Genomic DNA, 10273 nt, shown 5'->3' with positions numbered 1-10273 from the left:
AAATTTATGTGAACTTGCAAAGAAGCCTGAAATGCCAAACAACTTTGAAGAACAAAGCTGGAAACGCTGAGAGAGAGTAGCACCCTCACAGGTTGTGGGACAAATTAAGTCTGTGAAGGTGGAGCGAGGGCTTCGGCTCAGGCTTGGCATCTTGCTGCTCTTATTGGCTTCTGCACTATGGCCCTGGGCGGAGTAAATAAAACTGAGCCAACATCACAGGGCCCTGCAAACATGCCAGCCAGGAAAACGCTTCCTGGAAACAGGGCAGGAAGGATGAAGCAGTCGCCTCTGTCCTGGAGAGCTCAGCAGGCCTGGCCCAGAAAGAAAGTGGTGTGAATATACTCGTATGTGAAGAGAATTAAATGGCTGGGTCCCGCACACCGATGGGTCTTTCTCATTCTGATATAAAACTAATCAGAAAATAAAATGCACGTGCCACTTTAGTTCTCTGTCCAAATTACCTGTGTCTTCGTGGTCAACACTTCGGAACAAGGATTTAGCAAAAACGCATAAAACTGAATATGAGAGTAAGTTACGCAGAAAAAAACAATATTATCTAAAGTTCACCAGTTCAGGAAGAAGAGAAACTTGAAATAAATATTTAGAATTTTATATAAATTAAATATACAAAGAGGAAAGACGAGATAAAATACAAAAATAAAAACCGAAGACTATGAACTTGGACATTCACAGGATAAAGACTTGACAGAGTATGTACGGAGAGAAGTGAAGAATAATCCTTTTCTGTAATGTTTTACAAAGAGTATGTTTGCAAGCAACTGGTCATATTCAGTTACCACTTGTGCCAGAAGACTAACATAATTCTGCTACATCCCTTCTTACACAGAGAAAGAGGCTGATTTTTTTACTCATTTTGCTGCATATGACAGACTTCATCAACTAAGGAAGATGCTCCGTGCTTGTTTAGGGCTTTATCAGTGTTCTGGACAATGTTAATTCATGAACTTTCCCCTTGAAATGCTCGCTGCTGGAAAGTTCACCACAGAGACTGTATCCTAACCTTTTCTGCATATGGACAATGACAGCAGTGACACTAACAATAAAATACACGGGTCGTTTTCAGGAGGGTTATGTCTAGATGGTGAGTGGAGGAAATATGAAAAAGGTTATCAAATGTTGATATAAAGAGCAGCCTGAAATACAAGTCTTGAAAGAGCAATTCTGTAAAATTAGAGCTGTCAGATTAAATGAATTGTCCAGCAAATGAAGAACAGTTGCATACGAAACAAACTGGCAAATAAATTTCACCCGTACCTTTGACGGTTTTAATAGAGCTGTCGCTTTCCATTTGTGACATACGTTATACAGGTAAGAAAACAGACCTGGCCCTGTGTTTGAGAGAGAAAATGCTCTCTTCCACATAACTCGTTTCTCCAGATGTAATATCTATCTAGCCACATTTATTTCAGCATCAGAGGATATTATGGGATATTTTATTCCTCTGGGGTTTCAAATACATTACTAATACATTTTTATTGCCAAATAGATATTGATGGGTAACATATTAATAATCCAGTCTCCTGCATTTTCGCTTTACAAAGTGTATCGTTCTACTGTGAGAACTTGCCTAAACGGCTTTTTCTCCTGGGATGTCAGAATGAAAAAATCGAGTCAAAGTTGATGCGTTAGAAAGTGCCCTAAAACTTTTAACACAGAACATTAAGTTAGGTTAAAAGTCTTGATTCAGTTTGGACCAGCCCTAAGCGACGACGTGACTGCGACCCAGCCTCTCCCCTGCTAACGCATTTTGCTTCTCCGTACCGGCTGCTTCTCCTTTCGAACAACTTAAACTGTGAGTCGTCACATCATCAAATCCCGCTCTTGGAAATTACCCGATATCAATCCTTCACTAAATGGGTAACTAAATTCTATCTTTCTCAACGATGTTCATAGTTTGGCTTTTGCTAGGAACGTAAGCCCTACAGAGAAGGCCCTGGAGAGCCGATCAAGACAGAGGCAGTACCGGGCGAGGTGACTCCGTAAGACAATCTAATCGTTGGAACTGTCTTGTTAGTTTGTTTTTATAATTTCTACCCACTAGTCCTGGCTTTGTCAGAGCCACAGGTTACTCGGAAAAATTTCAAGTTATCATCTGTATGACATCAAAAAAAAACCCAAAAAACCCATGGCTTTACCAAAATAAGTAAGCCGACTCCTGTTACACAGACAAGCGGCTGTACATCCCAAGAAGCAAAGGAGTACAGCGGCCAAATTTCACGGGAAAGTGAGGAAACACGCAGCGCTTTCACTCTAACGTGATCGTTTAGTCTGTACCTCGGCTTCATGCGTTCCTACCGCGTTTTCCTTCCGCCTGCGGGGGCGCAGGACAGACAGCAGGGGGGCGCTCGCTCTGCTGGTGCCACTTTCGGCTCACGTGACTCTCTCTCGATCTGTAACTGATCCCAAAGCGCAGCTGCATCTCAGAACAGGCCGCCAGCCCCCATGTCCCACGTATTTCTGGCAGTAATGTCTTTCGAAATCCCATCCTTCAGAAAAACACAGGACTGAGCCATGCAAAGAAAACTCCTAAGGCGTTGGGTTAGGGGGTCGTTCCGTTTGTCACCTAACAGAGCCCTGCTGGGGTTAACTTTGGAAATAAGACATCTCATTTCAGAGAAAGGACCACAAACGAAGCAAGCTGCAGACCTGGAGCAAGCTGCCAGGCTCAGCGTTCCAGCCTTCCAGCGCAGTCTGACAGTGAAAGCATCGACGGATAAATGCTCTGATAAGACACATTCGGGCTTTTTACCTTCTGTCTGTCTGACTCTCAGCAGAGCCTACGTTGATGGAGGGAGCGGAAGGCCATGCCTCCTTGCCTAGAAATTTCTTCAAATGTGCAGCGGGCCAAAGCAATTCACTCGGCGTGAATATAAATTTTTCCCCATTAACATGTGAAACTTCTGTTGTAATCACCTATACAAATCACAGATCTTAGTTGGCTTTTCATAACTCCCATACGATATATTGTGCAGTTTTCTCACTATTGGGCAATTTGTCTAAAGGCCTATAGAATGGGCCTCGTGACCCTCAGAACTCACCACAGATGTACATTTTAGTTATGGCAGAAACTGCATAAAGTTAAAAGACCAACCATCTTTGTTATTCTGAATATTGTATTTCTATTGGTAGAATTGTATATGTTTAATTGTCAGCCAAGCAAGCTTTGTTTATTCATCAATTTTCTCTACTATGTCATCAGTACCCTTTGCATATAACATGGTAGGTGAATCTGTTCCATGATTCGATGTTCATTTGTGGAACTTAAGTGCAAAATATAGTTGTATACCCCCAAAATCTTACAGTTATATTTAGCCCTTTTCTCTAAATTGCTCAGATATTCAAAATAAATAAATAAAATAAAGTATATTCTAAATAAATAGAAATAAAAATAACAAAACATCAAATATGGGAGAGGCAACAACTCAAAAGAAAATAGAACCATCAATATCTCTAGTAACTGAGATATGTTTTAACGTTGTGGAGAGAACATATTTTTCCTTAAATGAGTGAAATATTCATCAGGAATGAGATAGAGCATTTATCCTAGCTCAGAATGCACAATATACATTTTAGATAGATTCGCTATATGAACAGTAAAATAATTAAAAACTTATTTTTATAATCACAATAGAGCAAATCTTTCTACACAGACGAAGCCTCTACCACAGCCAGAGCCATTAAGGTGACAGATGCGGCACCACAGAAATTCACCAGAAAGACAAAATTAACACCGAATGACAAACTGGAGTATTTACAACATAAATGCTCTTATGAGATCAATTCATTTAAAATACAAAAGACCTTACAAGTTATTACACTGGAAATTCAAAAAGGTCAATATATGCAATTATTATATGACATATATTATTATATGATGTACTGTAAGTAACTAAAATTTAAAAAGTTAAAATTACAGCAAAGAAATGCAACTTAATTATTTAACCTAGTAGATTGGCAAAGTTTCATTCAATTAATAGTTTTCAAATGACAAAATTGATAATACTTTGTATTCTTGAGGGCTTATGGGGACAGATACTCTTACACACTCTCATATGTAATGTGACCACAAGAGAATTAGTACAAGTTTTCTAGTTTTTAGTAATAACATTGAAATAACACAAAATGACTATCAAAGGGCATTAGTTAAAAGATTATTCATGTCTTTATACAATATAATATTAAGTAGCTATCGAATCATGATGCAAACACTTCCATAATGTAGGTTTGGGTGTTATACACCACAGTGGTAATTGAACATAAAAGTGGAAACAAAATAATTAACTTTATTTTTCTACCAAATAACGGTCTCTGGAAAGCAGAGGATCCCAGACCGCATAGCATTTGGGGTCACTTCCAAATATTTATGCATAACCTCTTAATCTAGGCACTAAAAATTGAGCAGAGTATCATATCACAGCATTATTCTGTCACGCCTTTTCACAACTTTTCTCCCCTCTCAGCTCAGGTTCAGAAAGAAGTTCAGGTTAGGACAGGTGGTGTCTCTTGCCCTTGAAGTTATAATCTGGCATCGGGCCGTCTGTGCGTTGAAATAAAATCCTGCGTCTCTTGTAAAGCGCTTTTGAGGATCCTTCAAAGGCCTTGTGGCCGGGGCGAGGCCAACGACAGTCCTGCGAAGGGTTAGTTATAATTCCACGCTCAGCCGCCGGCTTTGAGGGGTTCGTCGGCCACGCGCACAGAGGGACACCCATGCGCACACACGCGCACACTGGGCCGGCCCGCAGCCCGGAAAGCGCCCGAACGCCGCTGCGGTGCGTCCCCCGGTCACCTCGGAGACGCGTCCGCGAGGGCCAGTCCCTCCGCAGCCGCCTCCGGGCGGTTCTGCGCGGATGACGTCAGCTTCTCCCACTGGACATCTCAGCAAGGTCCCCAGAGACATCCAGCTTGTTCAGTCTGAACGAAGGAAAGTCTTCACGCCATTGTGCTTATGTTGAATTTTAGGTCACTTCCCAAAACTCAACAGCTTTTCTATAGAAATTAATGGTACTTGCTTCTTCGCTTTATGCCATTTCCGTTAGAGAGGTGTTACAGGAAAGCTCTTCTGGGTAGTGGGGGAGCCCGTGTCCCTTAACTGAGGGAACAAAAAGAGATGCATGCCATCACCAAACCCTAGGGGACAGGGTCGCCAAAGGGAATGCGAACCGTCCAGGGAGTCCATTCTAGGAAGCCGGGATCTAGACACCCGCCTGGACGGCGTGTTATCTAAAGGCGAAAGAGGGAGGGAGAGGAAGAAGAGACAGAGAGGAAATATCTCTGAATTTTCCTTTTTATCTTTCAAGCTCATGCCACTGCATCTGAAAGGCAGAACGAATTGGGAAGGCAGCTGACAGATTTCCTGGGAAACACGCCTTGCTCTAGGATACAGTGAAAAGGGGTTGAATGAAAAGGAAACTTGTTTCAGGACTGAAACTGAGGGCGAGTCGATTGTCGCCAAAACTCTATGAATCTCATGAATTTATTATCTTAGGCCTTTTTTTTTTCTTCTTCTTCTTTTGTTTTATTTTGGTGTGGAATTTGAGGTATAAATTGCATGTTACTTGGTTCAGATAATTTTTAGTCAAGGCGCTTGACATATTTTATGTTACCTATCAAAGGTCTATGGAGTTTAAAGACAGAAGAAGAAACAGAGAGAGGTATACGTTGAAAGTAGGGGTGGGGGGACGGACCTAGGAGAAGTGGGAGAACTCCAGGGCAGAGAGGAGACCCGGAGACCCGGGGACGCTGAGGCTTGGGTCGTGCCACAGAAACCAAACAAAGACAGGAGCTCTCTGCTGTCCTGCTTTCCGTGGGGGATTTCAGCCACAGCAGAGACACTTTAGAAGAGTCTAAGGATTGGCTCACAGTCAGTGATTTTATAGGATAAGTAGTGCATAGCTGAAATCATTTCAGAGTTTAGCATTTCAGAAATAAATATTTATTCCCTCTCTTTGGTAAATCTTCATCATCTAGAGAAATGGATACAGAATTGTTTAAGCTTATCTTTCCTTATTTTATTTTACTTTATAGTAAGATCAAAATTTAAATTGAAATAGTTTGTTACTAGACCATTTTGTAGCAGCATGAAGCAGGCATATTTATTTGACAGAGGACGAGATTCACAGTACACACAAATGTCATCAATTATCAATCACAGAGTCAACATTTGTGAATTTGTCTACTCATTAAAGTTTACTCGTAACCTCAAAATCAATGCGATGGCACTTTTGCGGTTATCCGAGGCCTTGCACGCAGCTGCAAAGCTCTGAGTGACCTCATGCATGTTCCGGCTGGGGTCACTCAGAAACCCTCCTCTCGATTTCAGGTCATGAGTGGAGATGGGCTCGACACTCAAGCAGACCCAATGCACTCCTAATTTAGTTCTCGCTTGTTTTTCTAATATCCAGCAAATGCCTAACCGTAATAATAATAATTTCTTGAACAGATGAACAAATAAATGAGTGAATGAATGGAGAAGTGAAGGCATTAGGAATAAATTTAACTTGCCAATTTATTTTTCATAAATTTACTAAAATATCTGAAGTAAATAAATATATATAAAAACATAGTGATAGTATTCACCACAATTACAATAAAGTTGGAAAAGTAACTAGTAAGATGTGAATTATATAAATAAAAGGTTCTAAAATTGAACATTGTACCTTATAGAGAATATATATTATTTTTCAAATTTCCATTACATACTTATGAAGTAGCATTTACAAGTCAACAAAGGAAACGTTATTTAAAGAAATAACTTAGAAACAAATAGGTCAAATTTTCAGGCAAAAAATAAAATAAAGAAATTATTACCAATGTGTTAAGTCAAATCAAAACAAAGCAAATATATAATTAAAAAATTAATTTTCAAAACATTAAAACAATAATTCATGGAAAAATTATTAATATTAAAGACTGCTAAAAATAATGGAAGCTCATATATTAACTGTAATAAAATACAGACCAAGGCACACCTGAGGCAAATTCAATACTTGATTTCTTTATTCTTACATATTCATGGAACCCCCTTCCCCCTAAAATATAGACTAGCTGAATAAGGCAAATGCACTCATTATATTAAAAGTTATTGTAACCAACATTTAAAACTTCAAGTTCAAGGCACTAATTGAAGTGCTTTGCTTGCAAACCTCAGTTAATTTTCATTACTCCCCTATCAGAAGGTAGCATTATAACATAGCTTTTAATAAGGGTCAGAAAGCTTTTTCTTTCTTTCTTCCTTTCTTGATGTCAATGATCACCGAGTTATTAGGGTATGATTTGAACTCAAGTGTCTCTGATTCTTCAGCCCAGTTGTTAGCCAATATTCTAAAAGAAAATTTGAAAAGGCAAAAGAAATAAACAAAAAATAAGAAACTAGTCTATGACCATGCTGCCCCGAACATGCCCAATCTCGTCTGATCTTGGAAGCCGAGCAGGGTCAGGACTGGTTAGTACTTGGATGGGAGACCACCTAGGAAGACTGGGCGCTATAGGTATCAAATAAAGAAAAATAAGAAAATAATTAATTAAAAAATGAATTGGTAATAATTTCTTCACATAGTTTACTTACATAAATATGAGTAATAAAATAAAAAAGAAACAAATAAGACATTATACAAAGAAACTATCAGTTTACAGGAAGATGATAAAACTTTTAATTAGGACAAAACTATCTCTAAGCTAGTTAACTTGTATATCATAATAAAATAAAATAAATATAAATTAAGAAAATTGACTTAAGCAGCAGATAAAAAGTTTTGAATTATAATAGAAGTAATTGAAAAGTGATTATCAAAGTTTTTCTTACCAAACACAAAACGCTTAGATATAATTATCTTAATGTTAATAACAGAAAAATAAAATTTGTCCAATTTTTTAAAATAATTTATACTGTAGAAAGAGCAATAAAAATGATAAAATAGACTGATCTTAGTAATGAAATTGAGTGTTAGAACACTGAATCTGTGAGGATAATAACGACTATCACACTATGGAAAAGAAGAGGTTTCCAGAAGTGTGAGGGTCACTTAATGAAATTACATTCAGTACACATAAATTAGACAATAGAACACTTCAGAATTTTGACTAGTTAGATTTCCCTTTTCGGATATTGAGTTAGCAATACTATTAGCTTTCAAATGACCGATGAAGAGTGATAAAACTTCTGAGAATATTCATTTAGTCAACAGTACTTGTTAATGTTTATAAAGAACTAGAAGATCTGTATGTCAAAGCCAAGCAGCAAACTAAAACCTCGCGCTTAGTTTTGGAAGGAAGAGGAACAAACCATGGCGAGCATACCCGCGGGTTTATCACGTGTAATGTAAGATCCGATGTCTCATCTCTTATGTTACACACAGCAATATCTGAAAAGTAAGGCGCGGCACACCGAGCAGAGAGCTTAGAATGTCCATTTTATAGTGTTTATCTTTAAAGAATATTACAAATTTGAGCAGGACCATTTAGAAATTAATACATGCTTGCCAAAGACTTTTAACTCCTCAAGAGCATTAATAGATACAGTTAGATTGAATTATAAAGGACAATGTTCCATTTGGGTTCAATGATTTATTGCCTTTTTTTTTTTTTTTTTTTTGCTTGTTTAAATACAACTTCTCCCTTATGTGGGGGGCAGTCAGCCTCAGTCTCTCTCTCCCCCCCCAAATCTTTTGTGACTTGGCAGGAGTAGGTAATTAGGCATCACTAAGGTGTAGAACTTAAGATAAAAAGGATGCATCGCCAGGCAACATCGATCTCAATCATTATTTTTAAACAAGTATTCTGTTTCCCCCGCAGTCTGCCTTCTCCTGCTCTCCTGATGCTTATCCTTTTCCTGTCAAAGATACGAGGCGTGGCAGAGGACAGGAGTTTTAAGTTCAAAATTCCATTTAAAATGGAATAATGTGTCTAACTCACCTTGAGATCTGTTCTTGAGTAATGAAAAATACTTTATTCATGAGGAGATAAACACTACTCACATCCTAGGTAAAACAATCTGAAAATAAAATGTTTACAAGGATATGAAGTCCTCAGATAATATAGTTTCTTTAGTTATTATGGTTTATCAATTCTCACACATTTTAAAACTATAAAGTGAGTCAAGTATGATTTTGATCCATCCTAAAACCAGATAAATTTCTTCCAATTCTTTATAAATCACCTAACACAACACTGAGGGCTGTGAAGGTCATCGCTGTGCCCTGGGCTCCTGTCGCCCCTCAGGGGACAGCGGTGATGAGGTAACGGTTTCTCAGAAAGAGATCCGAACTTGGCGGAATTCTGTGCTTTCAAAATGACAAATTTTGCTCTAATGTTAGAAGCTAAGATAAAGTGAATATATTATAGTTTCAATAGTTTTTCAACTCTACCAGCTTACTTATGGGATTAACATATAGAATTCTATCAGATGGCTTGTCCCAAGAACTATATTAAAATATTCTAATTTATAGATCAACAAAGTTTGGGGCATCCCTTGGACGAGTTTCTGGTGTTAGAAGACAGATCTAGATCAGGGGAACTGCCCCACGGCCATGCCTACGCCCTCTCTGTCCCCTGGAATGTGACTTCCTTGGTAACACAAGCGTAGTGTTAATTTCTATCTCACAGATTGTTTTTGAGCAAATGAGATCATGTGCGTAAAGCACTCTATAATATTTGACGCCTAACAAGTAGTAAATAAATATTGACTATTGTTCTTCGGAAGGCGTTACTACTGTTATTTCATTCATCTTGCAAAATTTCCCCGAAGGCCCGCCCTGGACAGAGCACTGCTCCGGAAGCTGAGACACCGGGCAGACGGCAGCCGCTGCCGACATGGAGCTTGCACTTCAGGACCGAAGTGGGGAAAAGGAGACAGTGCTGCCCAAGGCCAGGCGGCCCTGAACAAGCCCGATCCCGTCTGATCTCGGAAGCTAAGCAGGGGCAGGCCTGGTTAGTACTTGGATGGGAGACCACCTAGGAAGACCAGGTGCTGCAGGAGTAAAAAAATTAAAAATAAGGGATTGTAAGCTGACAAGGCCCTTGCAATCTGTGAGATCAACCAAGGGTTGCCTAGCCTAAATAAGTAAATAAATAAATAGATAGATAAATAAAGACAGTGATAAATAGTGTAAGCCAGAGAGGGAGTAGAACCGAAGATAAAGAATAAAGCGAAATTGTATGTGTATGTGTGAGGGTGAAGATTTTTGGAGAAAGGTTCACATTGGATAAATATCTGAAAGATGTGAGTGAGTCCTGCCTACAGAGGGCATTCGGGGCG

The 10273-nt window shown here is 39.0% G+C and overlaps 2 pseudogenes; both read left to right on the top strand.

Moving 5' to 3' along the window:
* Positions 1–7392: 7392 nt before the first annotated feature.
* LOC118613481 lies at positions 7393–7511 on the top strand (annotated as a pseudogene).
* Positions 7512–9875: 2364 nt separating this feature from the next.
* LOC118613450 lies at positions 9876–9994 on the top strand (annotated as a pseudogene).
* Positions 9995–10273: the final 279 nt, after the last annotated feature.

This window comes from Rousettus aegyptiacus, unplaced genomic scaffold, assembly GCF_014176215.1.
Source record: "Rousettus aegyptiacus isolate mRouAeg1 unplaced genomic scaffold, mRouAeg1.p scaffold_m13_p_18, whole genome shotgun sequence".
Taxonomy (NCBI): Eukaryota; Metazoa; Chordata; class Mammalia; order Chiroptera; family Pteropodidae; genus Rousettus; species Rousettus aegyptiacus.
Note: the sequence above shows the minus strand (reverse complement) of the source record. Positions and strands in the feature narration are given on the sequence as shown.